The following is a 14,650-nucleotide window of genomic DNA, read 5'->3' as shown; positions in this document are numbered from 1 at the left end:
AAACACAAATCTTTTTCCAATCCAATTCTTTTTCAAATCTTTTTAATTTCTTCTCATATCTTTTTCAACTCATCTTATCTTTTTCGAAACTGCCTCTCCATCTACTCCTCTCTTTTCCTTTCTTTTGCTTGAGGACAAGCAAACCTCTAAGTTTGGTGTGATTTGCCATGATCACTGAGATAAAACTCATTAAGATCATGGCACCTAAGGGAACAGGAAGAGCAAGGATGTGAACTTAAGGGAGCTGAAGCGTCAGAAATTAATTCTTGAAGGCACCCCACAGACTAGAGGAACATCCACTTCCCAAAATATAGGTTGTTAAGTTCTAATTCTAGCTTTAACTCTGTGATAGTATTATTATAGGATTTTACCTTAGAAGTTATATAGGAGTAGTAGTAATTAGCATATCTATTTTGGCTTTATTTCCAATTAAGTTATAACTTATTTTTCTCATCATCATCAAACATGAATAAAATAGTAGATTTGTAGAATAAAGAGGCAATTTAATTTTTTCGAGTTCTTAATAAGGAAAATTCTAATTATTTATATGTGGTGGCAATACTTTTTGTCTTCTGAATGAATGCTTGAACAGTGCATATTTTTTATATTGAATTTTATGAATGTTAAAATTTTTTTCTCCTAAAATAATGAGGAACATGAAAAATATTATTGATGATCTGAAAAATCATGAAATTGATTCTTGAAGCAAGAAAAAGCAGTCAAAAAAAATAAAAAAAAAGAAGGAGCAGTAGAAAAAGCCAATAGCCCTTAAAACCAAAAGGCAAGGGTAAAAAGGATCCAAGGCTTTGAGCATTAATGGATAGGAGGGCCCAAGGAAATAAATCCAGGCCTAAGCGGCTAAATCAAGCTGTCCCTAACCATGTGCTTGTGGCATGCAGGTCCAAGTGAAAAGCTTGAGACTGAGTGGTTAAAGTCGTGATCCAAAGCAAAAGAGTGTGCTTAAGAACTCTGGACACCTCTAATTGGGGACTCTAGCAAAGCTGAGTCACAATCTGAAAAGGTTCATCCAATTATGTGTCTGTGGCATTTATGTATCCGGTGGTAATACTGGAAAACAAAGTGCTTAGGGCCACGGCCAAGACTCATAAAGTAGCTGTGTTCAAGAATCAACATACTAAACTAGGAGAATCAATAATACTATCTGAATTCTGAGTTCCTATGGATGCCAACCATTCTGAATTTCAAAGGATGAAGTGAGATGCCAAAACTGTTCAGAAGCAAAAAGCTACTAGTCCCGCTCATCTAATTAGAATCTGAGCTTCACTTGAAACTCTGAGATATTATTGTTTCTTAATTTCTCTTCATCCTATTTTATTTATCTAGTTGCTTGAGGACAAGCAACAGTTTAAGTTTGGTGTTGTGATGAGCGGATATTTTATACGTTTTTTGCGGGTAATTTCATGTAGATTTTAGCATGTTTTAATTAGTTTTTAGTTAAATATTATTAGTTTTTAGGCAAAAATCATATTTCTGGACTTTACTATGAGTGTGTGTATTTTTCTGTGATTTCAGGTATTTTCTGGTTGAAATTGAGGGAACTGAGCAAAATTCTGACTTAGGCTGAAAAAGGACTGCTGATGTTGTTGGATCCTGACTTCCCTGCACTCGAAATGGATTTTCTGGAGCTACGGGAGTCCAATTGGCGCGATCTCAATGGCGTTGGAAAGTAGACATCCAGGGCTTTCCAGCAATATATAATAGTCCATACTTTGCGCGAAGATAGATGACGTAACATGGCGTTGAACGCCAAGTACATACTGCTGTCTGGAGTTAAACGCCAAAAACACGTCATGATTCGGAGTTGAACGCCCAAAACACGTTATAACTTGGAGTTCAACTCCAAGAAAAGCCTCAGCTCGTGGATAGCTTTAGTCTCAGCCCCAGCACACACCAAGTGGGCCCCAGAAGTGGATTTCTGCACCAATTACCTTAGTTTATTCATATTCTGTAAACCTAGGTTACTAGTTTACTATTTAAACAACTTTTAGAGACTTATCTTGTACCTCATGACATTTTTCAGATCTGAATTACATACTTTTTGATGGCATGAGTTTCTAAACTCCATTGTTGGGGGTGAGGAGCTCTGCAGCGTCTCGATGATTTAATACAATTCCTTTGTTTTCTATTCAAACACGCTTGTTCTTATCTAAGATGTTCATTCGCGCTTAATTATGGAGAAGGTGATGATCCGTGACACTCATCACCTTCCTCAATCCATGAACGTGTGCCTGACAACCACCTCCGTTCTACATCAGATTGAATGAGTATCTCTTAGATTCCTTAATCAGAATCTTCGTGGTATAAGCCAGATTGATGGCAGCATTCATGAGAATCCGGAAAGTCTAAACCTTGTCTGTGCTATTCCGAGTAGGATTCTGGGATTGAATGACTGTGACGAGCTTCAAACTCCTGAAGGCTGGGCGTTAGTGACAGACGTAAAAGAATCAATGGATTCTATTCTCACCTGATTGAGAACCGACAGATGATTAGCCGTGCTGTGACAGAGCATAGGAACGTTTTCACTGAGAGGATGGGAGGTAGCCATTGACAACGGTGACACCCTACATAGAGCTTGCCATGGAAGGACCTTGCGTGTGTTGAAGGATTTCAAGGAAGAGTTGAAGTCAGAGGACAAAGCATCTCCAAAACTCCAACATATTTCTCATTACTGCGCAACAAGTAACAATTTGATTCTCTTTTATTTTTCTAATAATTTTAAACACTTTGACTTCTTACAATTAAATCCAAATAATCTTATTGGCCTCCTGACTAAGATCAATAAAATAAACATAGCTTGCTTCAAACCAATAATCTCCGTGGGATCGACCCTTACTCACGTAAGGTATTACTTGGACGACCCAGTGCACTTGCTGGCTAGTTGAACGGAGTTGTGAAAAGAAAGTGCTGAGTTAGATTTCTTTTTGGCACATGCCAAAGAATCATCATTTAAAGATCACAATTTCGTCCACCAGAGACAAATGTCAATTTTTATATCAATTTGGTGCTAGCAACTCAAAGCAATAAACAAGTGCATTAGTGAAGTTTCAAATTCAAAATAGCATCATAATTATGTAAAAGTGCACCATTCTTCATTAGAATTCCAAACAAGGATATAGTCTAACAAATATGATAGCTACAACACATGCATTAAACAAAAAGGTTCATTCGGGCATTTTATCAAACATATGATATGCAGTGTATATATTCAACAAATTCAAGCAAAAATTCTAGCATCAACAACCCATGAGTCAAAAGTTGAACACTTGGAATGCAACAAAGAAACAGTTAAACAAAACTTAAATAGAGAAAATGAAAATTAAGCAAGCAAAAAAACAAATAAGAGTAAAGAGGGAAGAAGAAGAAGAAAGAGAATAAAAGATATGTAAGAAGGAACAAGGAAGAGAGGGAGATGGTGGCAGCCAGACGGCGACGGTGGTGGTCGCCGGAAGGATGGGGCGGGGCTGGGCTGGGGTAGGGGGCGCAGCAACAAAGAAGAGGAATGGAGCTGCTGGCGTGACAGAGCATCCTTTCTCATTATCTCCCAGAACGGGACTTGTGCTTACGCACAGAACGCAAAAAGAAGGGGTATGCGGACGCACAAGGTGTGCGAGCGCACAAAACGGAAAAATTGGGGTTGTGTGCGTACGCACAAGCTGGTGCGTACGCACATAGCGCAAAATGCAATGGGGTGCCCACGCACAAGGCGTGCGAGCGCTCTGAACAGGGGCTATGTTAATGAGGTGTGCGTACACATAGGTTTGTGCATGTGCACAGGTGCAAAAATTGGGGTGGGTGTGCGTACGCACAGGTGCGTGCGCATGCACATGCTCTATTTTTCTAAAAATTTTTAGTGCTCTAAGGCACCAAACATGACATCCAAAATAGCTTTTCCAACCCCAAAACTTATTGTACCCTAAAAATACAAGATCAACACAAAAATTCTACCAAACTAAGCTAACTAAAAGAAGCAAAAATTCAACAAACAAATGCTAAAGGAGAGGGAGAGTTAGAAAGATATTACCAAGGTGGGGTGTCTCCCACCTAGCACTTTTATTTATTGTCTCTAAATTAGACAATTGGGAGAGCCCTTGCTATGATGGCTTGTGCTTGACTTTCCCACCAATGCTTGAATGTCCAATGTCCTCTGGATCCCAAATCTAACCATTAACAAAAACAAAAGACAACCAAAAGGTAAGCTATTTACATATTAACATATTTACAATAGCCAATAACCTAACACCATTGCAACTTCCCCGGCAACAGCGCCAAAAATTTGATGCTAGGCCTAAGGAGGGTTAGGAATTTTATCTCAAAATAAGATTGGCGTTGTAAGTATAGTCCCAACCCGACAATTGGCCAACATCAGAGTTTAATTTTCAAAATCCAATATATAAACTGAGAGTAACTAAACCTCGGGTTGTTCTCCCTTGGAATACAAATCGATGTGTTACGCTTTCGGTAGTGAGGAAAAGGGATTTTAAATCAAAGAACTAAAGATTAAAGGAACTATGTGATGCCAGGGCATCTTGGCCAGTTTCACTGACCTTTTCTTTACTGTTTTAGGGTAGTTTCATGCATTTTCTTAGTAAATAGGCAAGTTTTGGATGAAAATACACTTACACCTTGATTCAAGCAATTATTGTGAGCTTTACATGATTCCATGAGGATTAGGCAGGAATTGTATGATAAAATTGATGATGCATAATTTCATGATTTGGAACAGAGCTTTGATTCACCTTAATTGCTTGATTTCAAGACAAAGGAAGCAAGAAGGAACCACGTTAGCAGCCACGTTAATCTAATTAACGTGACCACTAATGTGGAATGGGACAAGCCTGTAGCATTAATGGAAAAGGTGATCGCCAATAACGCCTTCAAAGCCATCATAGCCCACGTTAGTTGCCACATTAACTACATTAACGTGGTAGCTAATGTAGAGAAGGAAGAGGAGCTCCAACATTAGTGGTAAAAGTGGTTGCCACTAACGTTCCACAAAGGCACAATGAAGCCACATTAAGAGTCATGTTAATCCAATTAACGTGAACTCTAACGTGGGATGAAGAACCAATCACCAACGTTAGTGACACTCACCTTTGTCACTAACGTTGGACCAACCCAAGAGTGCCCATGTTAGTGGTCACGTTAAGACTACTATCGTGAGAGATAACGTGGAGCTAAGCATGATAAGCCAACTTTAGTGACACTCACCTTTGTCACTAACGTTGGAGATGGCAATCACTACCACGTTAGTGGCCACGTTAATCTAATTAATGTGAACTCTAACATGGGAGGTAGGGGCGTTTGGAGTGCTAGTGATAATGGTAAGTGTCACTAACGCTCTCGAAGCTTAGGCATGCCCACGTTAAGAGTCACGTTAGTTATACTAACGTGAACTTTAACGTAGGGAAAGGGAGCACAAGGCAACATTATTGGAAAAGGTGATTCCCAATAACATTTGTGAAGGACCAAGAGGCAACGTTAGTGGTCACGTTAGTGCCACTAACATTGAAATTAACTTGATCATTTTGGGTTGGAACGTTAGTGGAAAAGGTGATTGTCACTAACGTTCTCGAACCCACATCGTCACTTAACGTTAACGCCACTAACGTCCTAACTAACACCCATGCCTAACTCACACTTTTTCTGCAAACAAAGCTGAGCCCACAAAAGATTGTAACTGCTTCAACTCAAGATCAAAGGCCCAGATCCAAGACTTGAAGAACTCACTAGAAGATTAAGAAGAGTAGTATATATAGGGGTAGTTTTGAACTATAATGGAGCTTGGCACTTTTGGAGAAGGAGACTCTGTATATTTACTTTCTACATGTATTTTGTTCTACCCTTTTTCATTTCCATTTCCAAAGCTATGAACAACTAAACCCCTTTCATTGGGTTAGGGAGCTCTGTTGTAATTTGATGGATTAATTATAGTTTTCATTCTTCTTCCTCTTCTTTTCTCTTGATTTACTAGAAATCTTTCGATCTTAATCTAATTTGTTAGTTGTCTTGGAAAAGAAACTCTCCATAATTGGATCTCCTCTGAGCCTTGGAAAAGGGATGAGGAGATCATGCTAAAAATGCTTTCTTATGTTGGACCAAATTGGGGTTTGGACGGATATAGTGACATGTAATCCTCCCAACACTTTGATTTGGAAATACATATGGTATAATCAGTAACCATACTTCATCTCTTCCCATGAGCAGTTAAATCAAGGAATTGGGCAATTGTTCAAGCTTAGAGAGATTGGATTGCTAAGGAATTGGGATCTAATCACTTAAGATTGCCAAGGAGATCAAACAATGCATTGATTGAGGAAGAGATGAGAATGAACTTGATCCAGAGAATGCAACATCTCCTAAGCCCAATTAATCCCCATCTCTGATCTTACCCATTCTCTTTACTTTCTGCCATTTATTTCCATGTTCATCTTCCCAATTCCCCATTTAAGATTCTGCACTTTATTTTCTGCAATTTACTTTCCCGCCATTTAATTTCTTGCAAATCTCAACTACATTCTGTTTAGCTCAACTAGCACACTCTTCCAACTAAAGTTGCTTGACCAATCAATTCCTGTGGGATTCGACCTCACTCTATTGTGAGTCTTTACTTGATGACAATTCGGTATACTTGCCGAACGGAAATTTGTTGAGAGACAAGTTTTTGTGCATCAAGTTTATGGCGCCGTTGCCGGGGATTGATTTTGTATCGACAATGATTAAGTTGGAAGTTCACTAGATTGAGCATTTTCTTCTTATTATTTAATTTGCCTAGTCATTTACTCTTAGTTTCAATTAATTTTCTTCCTCATCTGCTATCCCCTCATTGTTTTCTTTTTCTTTGAATTTACTTATAATTCTGCTCACTAACCCACTAACTGTTTGATAATTTGCACCACTCACACTAACAATCACTCTAACAAGAATAATCACTTCGTTTGTTTTCTTGTTGTGTGCTCTGTTAGTTGTATGATAGGGAGACGAAGCGGAGCTTCAACTTTCTTTGATTCCGAACCTGAGAGGACCCTCCGTAGATTGAGGAGGGAAGCAAGAGGGAAAAGAGTTGTTGGTGCTGAGGAAGAGGAAGAGTACTTTGAAGCAAACATGGAGGAGAACATGGAAAACAACCATGAAGAAGAAGCTCACAACCATGCCAGAAAAGGCCCTGTGAATCATGCTGGGCAAGAAAAGAGAGTTCTAGGCTCTTACATCAATCTAAACCCAGGAAATTATAGAAGTAGCATCCAAAAGCCCACCACACATGCCAACAACTTTGAATTGAAACCCCAGCTCATCACCCTTGTTCAGAATAATTGCTCATTTAGAGGAAGTGCCCAAGAAGACCCCAATCAACATCTAACCACCTTCCTACGAATATGTGACACCGTGAAGTCTAATGGTGTTCATCTGGATGTCTATAGATTGTTGTTGTTCCCTTTCTCACTCAGGGACAAAGCATCTAAGTGGCTGGAGTCTTTCCCGAATGAGAGCTTAACAAATTGGCAGGACGTGGTAAACAAGTTTTTGGCAAGATTTCAACCCCTTAAAGAATTAATAGGCTGAGAGCTGAGGTGCAAACTTTCAGGTAACAAGATGGTGAGACTTTATATGAGGCATGGGAGAGGTTTAAGGGCTTAACAAGAAGATGCCCACTAGACATGATCAATGAATGAGTTCAACTACACATCTTCTATGAAGGTCTTTCTTATGAGTCAAAGAAGGTCATAGACCATTTATCAGGGGGCTCTCTAAACAAGAAGAAAACCATTGAAGAAGCCATAGATGTCATTGAGACTGTCGCTGAGAATGACTACTTCTATGCTTCTGAAAGAAGCAACACTTGAGGAGTAATGGAGCTAAACCACATGGATACATTGCTGGCTCAAAATAAGATGATCACCAAGTAGCTAGAAGACCTTACCAAGAAGGTGGAAGAAAACCAAGTTGTGACAGTCATCACCTCATCACCAGCTCAAGAAGGAGTGAATGTAGGAGAAGAAGGTGACTGGGAACAAACCAACTATGTTGGAAACTCACCCAGACAGACCTATGATCCATACTCCAAAACTTATAATTCTGGTTGGAGAAACCACCTTAACTTTGGGTGGGGAAATCAACAAGACCAAGGTCAAGACCAGAGACGCCACAACCACAATCCCAATAACAATGCAACTCACCAACATACCTCACAGAGATCCTATCAACACCCACCTAATCACCCTTCTCAACCACCTAACCTCAACCCACCATCACTAACTGAGGATAGACTCTCCAGAATTGAGACTCTACTTGAAGACATATGTAAAGAAGTCCAAGACAACAGAGTGTTTAAGGATGAAGTGCGAGCTAACATAAAAAACCAGGGAGACACCATCAAGAGGCTGGAGTCCCAAGTGGGGTATCTATCTCAACAGTTTCCCAAACCCACTGATAGTTTCCCAAGTGATACAGAGAAAAACCTAAGAGGAAAAATAAAGAAAGTAAGGTGGGAAGAATGCAAGATGATCACTATAAGTGATGAGAGGAGTGTGGAGGAAGTGCACACACAAACAGAACATCTCCAAGACATTCCAAAGGAAAATCATGAAGAAAGAAACCATACACCCCATCCTACACACAGGGAGGAGCTAAAGAAAGGGGAGACCCTAAACCCATATGTACCCTTTCCCCAAAGGCTCAAAGGTGGAGTAGCAAGGAGAATGTATTCAAGGTTCCTCGATATGTTTGCATCTCTTGATGTAAATATACCATTCATTAAGGTCCGCCAGCAAATGCCCTCCTACATCAAGTACATAAAGGAGCTGCTGGCCAAAAAGAGTTCATTAAAAGGTGGGCAAACAATAAAGATGAATAGGGAGTGCAGCGCTCTCATTCAAACAGAGCCACCTACAAAAAAAAGGATCCAGGGAGTTTTCACATTCCCTGTGCTATAGGAGAGACAATGATTGATAAAAGGCTCTATGACCTAGGAGCAAGTATCAACTTAATGCCTCTATCACTCATGAAAAAGCTTCAAATCAATGAGCTAACACCCACGGACGTAATCATCAAATTGGCTGACAAAACTCAAAAACAGGCGATAGGAGTGGTTGAAAACGTATTAGTGAAGGTTGGGAACTACTTCCTGCTCACAGACTTTGTTATCCTGGAGATGGACGAGAATCCTATCCATTCCATCACCCTAGGGAGGCCATTCTTAGACACAGCCAGGGCGCTTATAGATGTAGAGCGAGGAGAGCTAGTATTGAGGATACACGATGAACAGCTCACTGATAAACCACTATTTTATGGTTTATCTTATACTCAATTGAGTGGTTTTTTATCAACTCTTTACTCACTTATTCATACAATTTGCATGTTTTACATTTTCCTTCCTGATTTTGTGCTATGATTGAAAACATGCTTCTTTGATCTTATATTTACTTATTATTAATCCTCTCTTATTACTATTAGATGCCATGATATGTGTGTTAAGTGTTTTCAGATATTATAAGGCATGAATGGCTTGGAGGATGGAAAGGAAGCATGCAAAAGTGGAAGGAATGCAAGAAGTTGGAGAAATTGCTAAGCTGTCCAACCTGACCTCTTTGCACTCAAACAGCTATAACTTTAGCTACAGAGGTCCAAATGACGCGGTTTCAGTTGCGTTGGAAAGCTAATGTCTGGGGCTTCGATTTGATATATAATTTGCCATAGCTGCCTCGACGCCAGGTGACGCGAATGCGTGGGTCACGCGGACGCGTGACCTGGCAGGAACGCAACCCGCGCGGCCGCGTCACTCTTCTGCGACCTGTACGGACCAGAAAGCGCTGGGAGTGACTTCTGGGCTGCTTTTGACCCAGTTTTCAGCCCAGAACACACAGATTAGAGGCTATAAAGTGGGGGAATGCATGCATTCATAATTATTCACTCATAATTCACAATTTTAGTTTTAGATGTAGTTTTTAGTGAGAGAGGTTCTCTCCTATCTCTCTTAGGATTAGGATTTAGGAGTTCTCTTAGCTTGTAAGAGTGACTCTCGATCCAGGTTTTTATATTCCTTTGTTTTAAGATTACTTTTCACTTTATTTAGTTATTCCAGCATTTGAGTTAATTATTTACTTTTATAATTTAATTTATGAATTCTTCCATGTCACAGATTATTGTTTGAATTAATGATAATTGAGGTATTTTCAGTTTATGATTGCTTGCTTTTATTTACGTTACCATTGCTTCCAATCTGAAGATATTTTATTCCAGCAATTTACTTTTTTCCCTTTTGGTCTTGGTTAAGAAATCAGTAACTCAACAGTTATCTTATTCAGCGTAATTGATAATCGTTATCTTGCTAATTGAACTGAACTTCAATTATCCCAACTTTTTCTTAGGAAATAAATAGGATTCGAAGGTCAAACTAATTAGTCCCTTGACTTACCTTTGCTTCAAAGGTTAACAAAGTGGAATTAAGATACAACTTTCATTATTGTTGAGAGGGATAACTAAGTTGGACTTCTAATTTCTCTCATCTTGCCAAAAGTTGCTTTACAGTATTTATTTATTTTAATTGCCATTTAATTTATTTGCCATATTTATTCTTCACTCTCAAAACCCCAATTTTACCTTTTTCATAACCAATAATAAGAACATACCTCCCTGCAATTCCTTGAGAAGACGACCCGAGGTTTAAATACTCGGTTAACAATTTATTTAGGGGTTTGTTACTTGTGACAACCAAAATGTTTGTACGAAGGGATTTCTGTCGGTTTAGAGACTATATCTACAATGTGACTTTTTTTATGAAATTCTTTACTGGCAAAAAATCCTAACGTCAAAATGGCGCCGTTGCCGGGGAATTGCAAACGTGTGCCTTATTATTGGTTATTGTAAATATTTTCAAAAAATAAAAAATAAAAAAAATAACAAAAATATTTTTCTTTTACTTGTTTATTTGTTTTCTCTTTTTCCCCTTATTTCTGATAACTACTATGAATTCTCACCCCTCTTGCTTTGAGTTTGGTTCTAACTTTGTTGAAGGAAATAGAAACTACAGCAGGAATGTGCATCAAGGACAGACCAATCAAGGATGGATGCAGTCAAGGGGATCTAATCAACCCTTTAGGCAGCAATAGCTTCCAAGATATCATGGACAACGACCATTCTACACTGCATACCCAGCTGAAAGATATGGTGGACAACCTTGTAACTACCAACAAGCCCCACCACGTGCCTATAGACCATCCTCTCAACATGACATCGAACCACCACACTCACAAGCTTCTTTTCGCCATTCGCCACCATACGATCCTTATCCGCCCCAATGCCAATCCAATTACCCCCAAGAACCACCACTCCCCCATACACAGTACCCATATCCATCAAAGTCAGAATCACAGGGTAGCCTTGAAGAATCACTAAAACAATGTACTATAGTCCTTCATCAACTGGAGCAAGCAATGGTGGAGAGGCTAAAACAATTATCTTCCGGATGCTCAGCCCCTCAACAGACCCCCATGGCTTTATGCAGAGAATCCAATGAAGAAAGCAGTACAAAGGAGACGCTGGAAGCTCCAGTGAACAGCATAGAGCATAGCTTCGTATTAGAACAAGTAGAGAAAACTGTCATTGCAGAAGAGGAAGAGTCGGTTGTCGTGGAAAACTCCATCAAAGATGTTACAATTGACGCCGAGGAGGATTTTGCACCGCCTCCAATGCAAATATCTTATGAAGAACTGGACGGCATAACCCAGGACGCAGGTTTCCTTGATGATGATGATCACGAGTCCTATTCTCTCAGTGATGACCTTGCATCTGCAAGTGAATTCCTTGGGACAGAAGAATCTTCCCCAAGTGAATACGAAAATGATGTAGAGATCAACTTTTCTCAACCTCCTATTTACGACTCAAGTGATGAGGAAGATATCAATGACTTTGATCAAGACATGGGTGAAGTTGAAGAAATTTGCAAAGAGGTGGAGGAATTCACTGAAGACCACAAGGGAGTAGAGCTTGCAGAGCCACTAGTAACACCCATCCCAAGGCCATTACCACCCAACACAGACTTCAAGTGGGTAAAATCCTTAACTCTTATCTTTACTTTTCCACTTGAATATGGTTTGCTTGAAACAGATGGCCAGCTTAGAGCTCTTTGCGGCTTTAAGAGCAAAAGGGAAATGGCTCATACTCAGAGCTGGTGCACAAGGCTCAACAAGGTTCCACGCTTCACTTCGAAGTACATGGATTGGTATCATGCTCAATTGCATGGATCACAGAGAACGTTTGGTCACCATGGTGAGATTCTACTTTTTAAACCGTCCGGATGGAAACAGGTAGATCAAGACGGAGGCAGATTTAAAAGCAAGGCTTGGAATCATGGACTCTATCCTGGCATTTGTCATTCCGGGAGCCTGATATTCTGTTTGAAGCTGCTCAGAAGCTTTACATGCCTAGTTTGGGACCCCGGAGGCTATTGGCATTCCAAGCACTGGTGGAGATTTTTGGACGAATTTAAACATAAGCCACCCTAACCGGAAGCTCCTCCAATGTCCAACTTAAGGACTCTAACTAAAAGTGCTAGGTGGGAGACAACCCACCATGGTATGGTCGTTTCTTTTTTTAGTTTATTTCATCATTATTTGTTTTTATTTTTATTTCCTTTTCATTTTACTTTAGTAAACCTGGAGTCATAGATAGCACTCATATTAATCACTGCATTCTGCATTGTTCATGCATTAAAAAAAAAATTTCGCTACGCGACGCGATCGCATCAGCGACGCGTCCACTTCGCTTGGAGAGAAAGGAAAATTAAAAGTGAATAGAGAGTCACGCTGGAGCGTGGCTGGAGGCGTGCTAATGGCACATATCGACCCACGCGATCGCATCGCTGACGCGTCCGCGTCGAATGGGAAGTATGGCCTCCCACGCGACCGCGTGCCCCACGCGGCCGCGTGCCCTGGGTTTTCGACGTAAAAGGGTGCACAATGACATATTGTGCGAGAGTGGTGCTGGGAGCACAATCCTTATCACGCGACCGCGTGCCCCATGCGATCGCGTCACCCCAATTTTGGCAAATAAATTAATTTGAACAGAGAGTTGTGCTGGCGCGAGGCTGCACTCGCGCCAGAAGCATAACATGGGTCACGCGATCGCGTGACTGACGCAATCGCGTGCCCATACTTAACGCGCATCCACGCGAACGCGTGCCCTACGCGGCCGCGTCGCATGCGCCGCACAGCTCACCCTAAAATTGCCACATATCTTATCTTTCTCTCCTCCAAATCCTAATTTTTCTTTTCCTTTCTTATTTACTTCCTCTTCCCTTCTTTCCCTTCTCATTCTTCTTATTTTTCTTTTTATTTTATTTTAATTTGTTTGCATACTTTCATTCTTTGCATTATTTTCATTGGTGTTGGAATTTTATTTGGGTCATTGTGGATTGTTGCAAAATTGTTTGGCAATTATATTTTTAAAGGATTGCTTGCATGTTCACTTTAATACTTTCTATACCGTATTCACCATGCGTGCTATGTGTTTGTGAAAAAGCCCATATAGCATTATGCTCTTCTCTATTTTACTTTATGCTATTCAATGCTTGCTTTTCATAAACTCCCTTTACTATTTTATTAATTGACCATAATTGTCAATACAAACATTGTGATTTATTACCAGTAATGCTTGGTCTATGCTACTCATGCCCTTTGCCGGCAAGCCAATAAACACCTTGCATTCACTTGTCCTTACATGCACTAGCTATTTTCCTTCGATGGCTTTTCACATGTACTCGCGAGCATGTGTTAATGTCAGTTACATCCTAATGTGCATCCATCACCACCTTTTCCGTTCTCTTCCTTGCTATAGTTATCTCTTTGAATTTAATTTACTTTCTCTTCCCTTTTTCAGGATGGCCACCAAGAAAGGAAAGGAGAAAGCTACTCCCAAACCACAGGCAAGGAGAGGAACAACAAGAGCCCTAGCTGAGGAACCCACAACCCCCATCCACTTGCACATCTTAGCATGCACTGAGGACGGTGAAATCTTTAAGTGTAGGGAGGTCGATACTGATCTCCATGGGTTAGTACTCTCTTGTCTCAACACCATTGTTTTATTTTCTTTGTTTGTTCATTATTGCATATGCATGTTTAATTGCATGTTTGTTTGATTTTATGCATTTAGTTACTACTTGGTTAAAGTAATAAATTTCTTTTTAGGACCCTATTTTTGAAAAATTTCACTAATTTAAATTGAAAATTTTATTTTAAAAATTTGTTTGAAGTTGTATTTGGAACATGGTTTTTGAGTTAAAGAACACACAACCTGTGACATTTTGAGCTTATTTACATGGTTACATTATTTAACCATAACTTTTTATTCTTGTGTGTTTTCTTCACGATGATTGTAATCTTTGCTTTGTTCCATTCTATATGTCCAATATTTAATATATTTACATGCTTGCATATGATTGAGGCCATTGTTTGATTCTAGCTCACTTATCCCAAAATTAGCCTACCTTTTACATCACTCTTGTTGGCCCCCTTGAGCCTTTAATTCCCTCTTATTCTATAAATCACAACACTAGCCTTAAGTAGAAAAACAAATTTAAAATCCCAAGTTGAATCCTTGGTTAGCTTAAGATAGAAGTTGTGTAATTGTTTAAGTG

General features: G+C 39.7%; 1 non-coding gene across 1 annotated transcript; it reads right to left on the bottom strand.

Annotated features, from left to right (window-relative positions):
- Positions 1-7,574: 7,574 nt before the first annotated feature.
- On the bottom strand, positions 7,575-7,678 carry LOC130970971 (small nucleolar RNA R71). The gene has a single exon (XR_009082212.1). It is a non-coding gene; the product is annotated as a small nucleolar RNA R71 (small nucleolar RNA).
- Between the last annotated feature and the right edge of the window lie 6,972 nt (positions 7,679-14,650).

The sequence above is a fragment of the Arachis stenosperma genome, chromosome 3 (genome assembly GCF_014773155.1).
Source record: "Arachis stenosperma cultivar V10309 chromosome 3, arast.V10309.gnm1.PFL2, whole genome shotgun sequence".
NCBI classification, from domain to species: Eukaryota; Viridiplantae; Streptophyta; class Magnoliopsida; order Fabales; family Fabaceae; genus Arachis; species Arachis stenosperma.
Note: the sequence above shows the minus strand (reverse complement) of the source record. Positions and strands in the feature narration are given on the sequence as shown.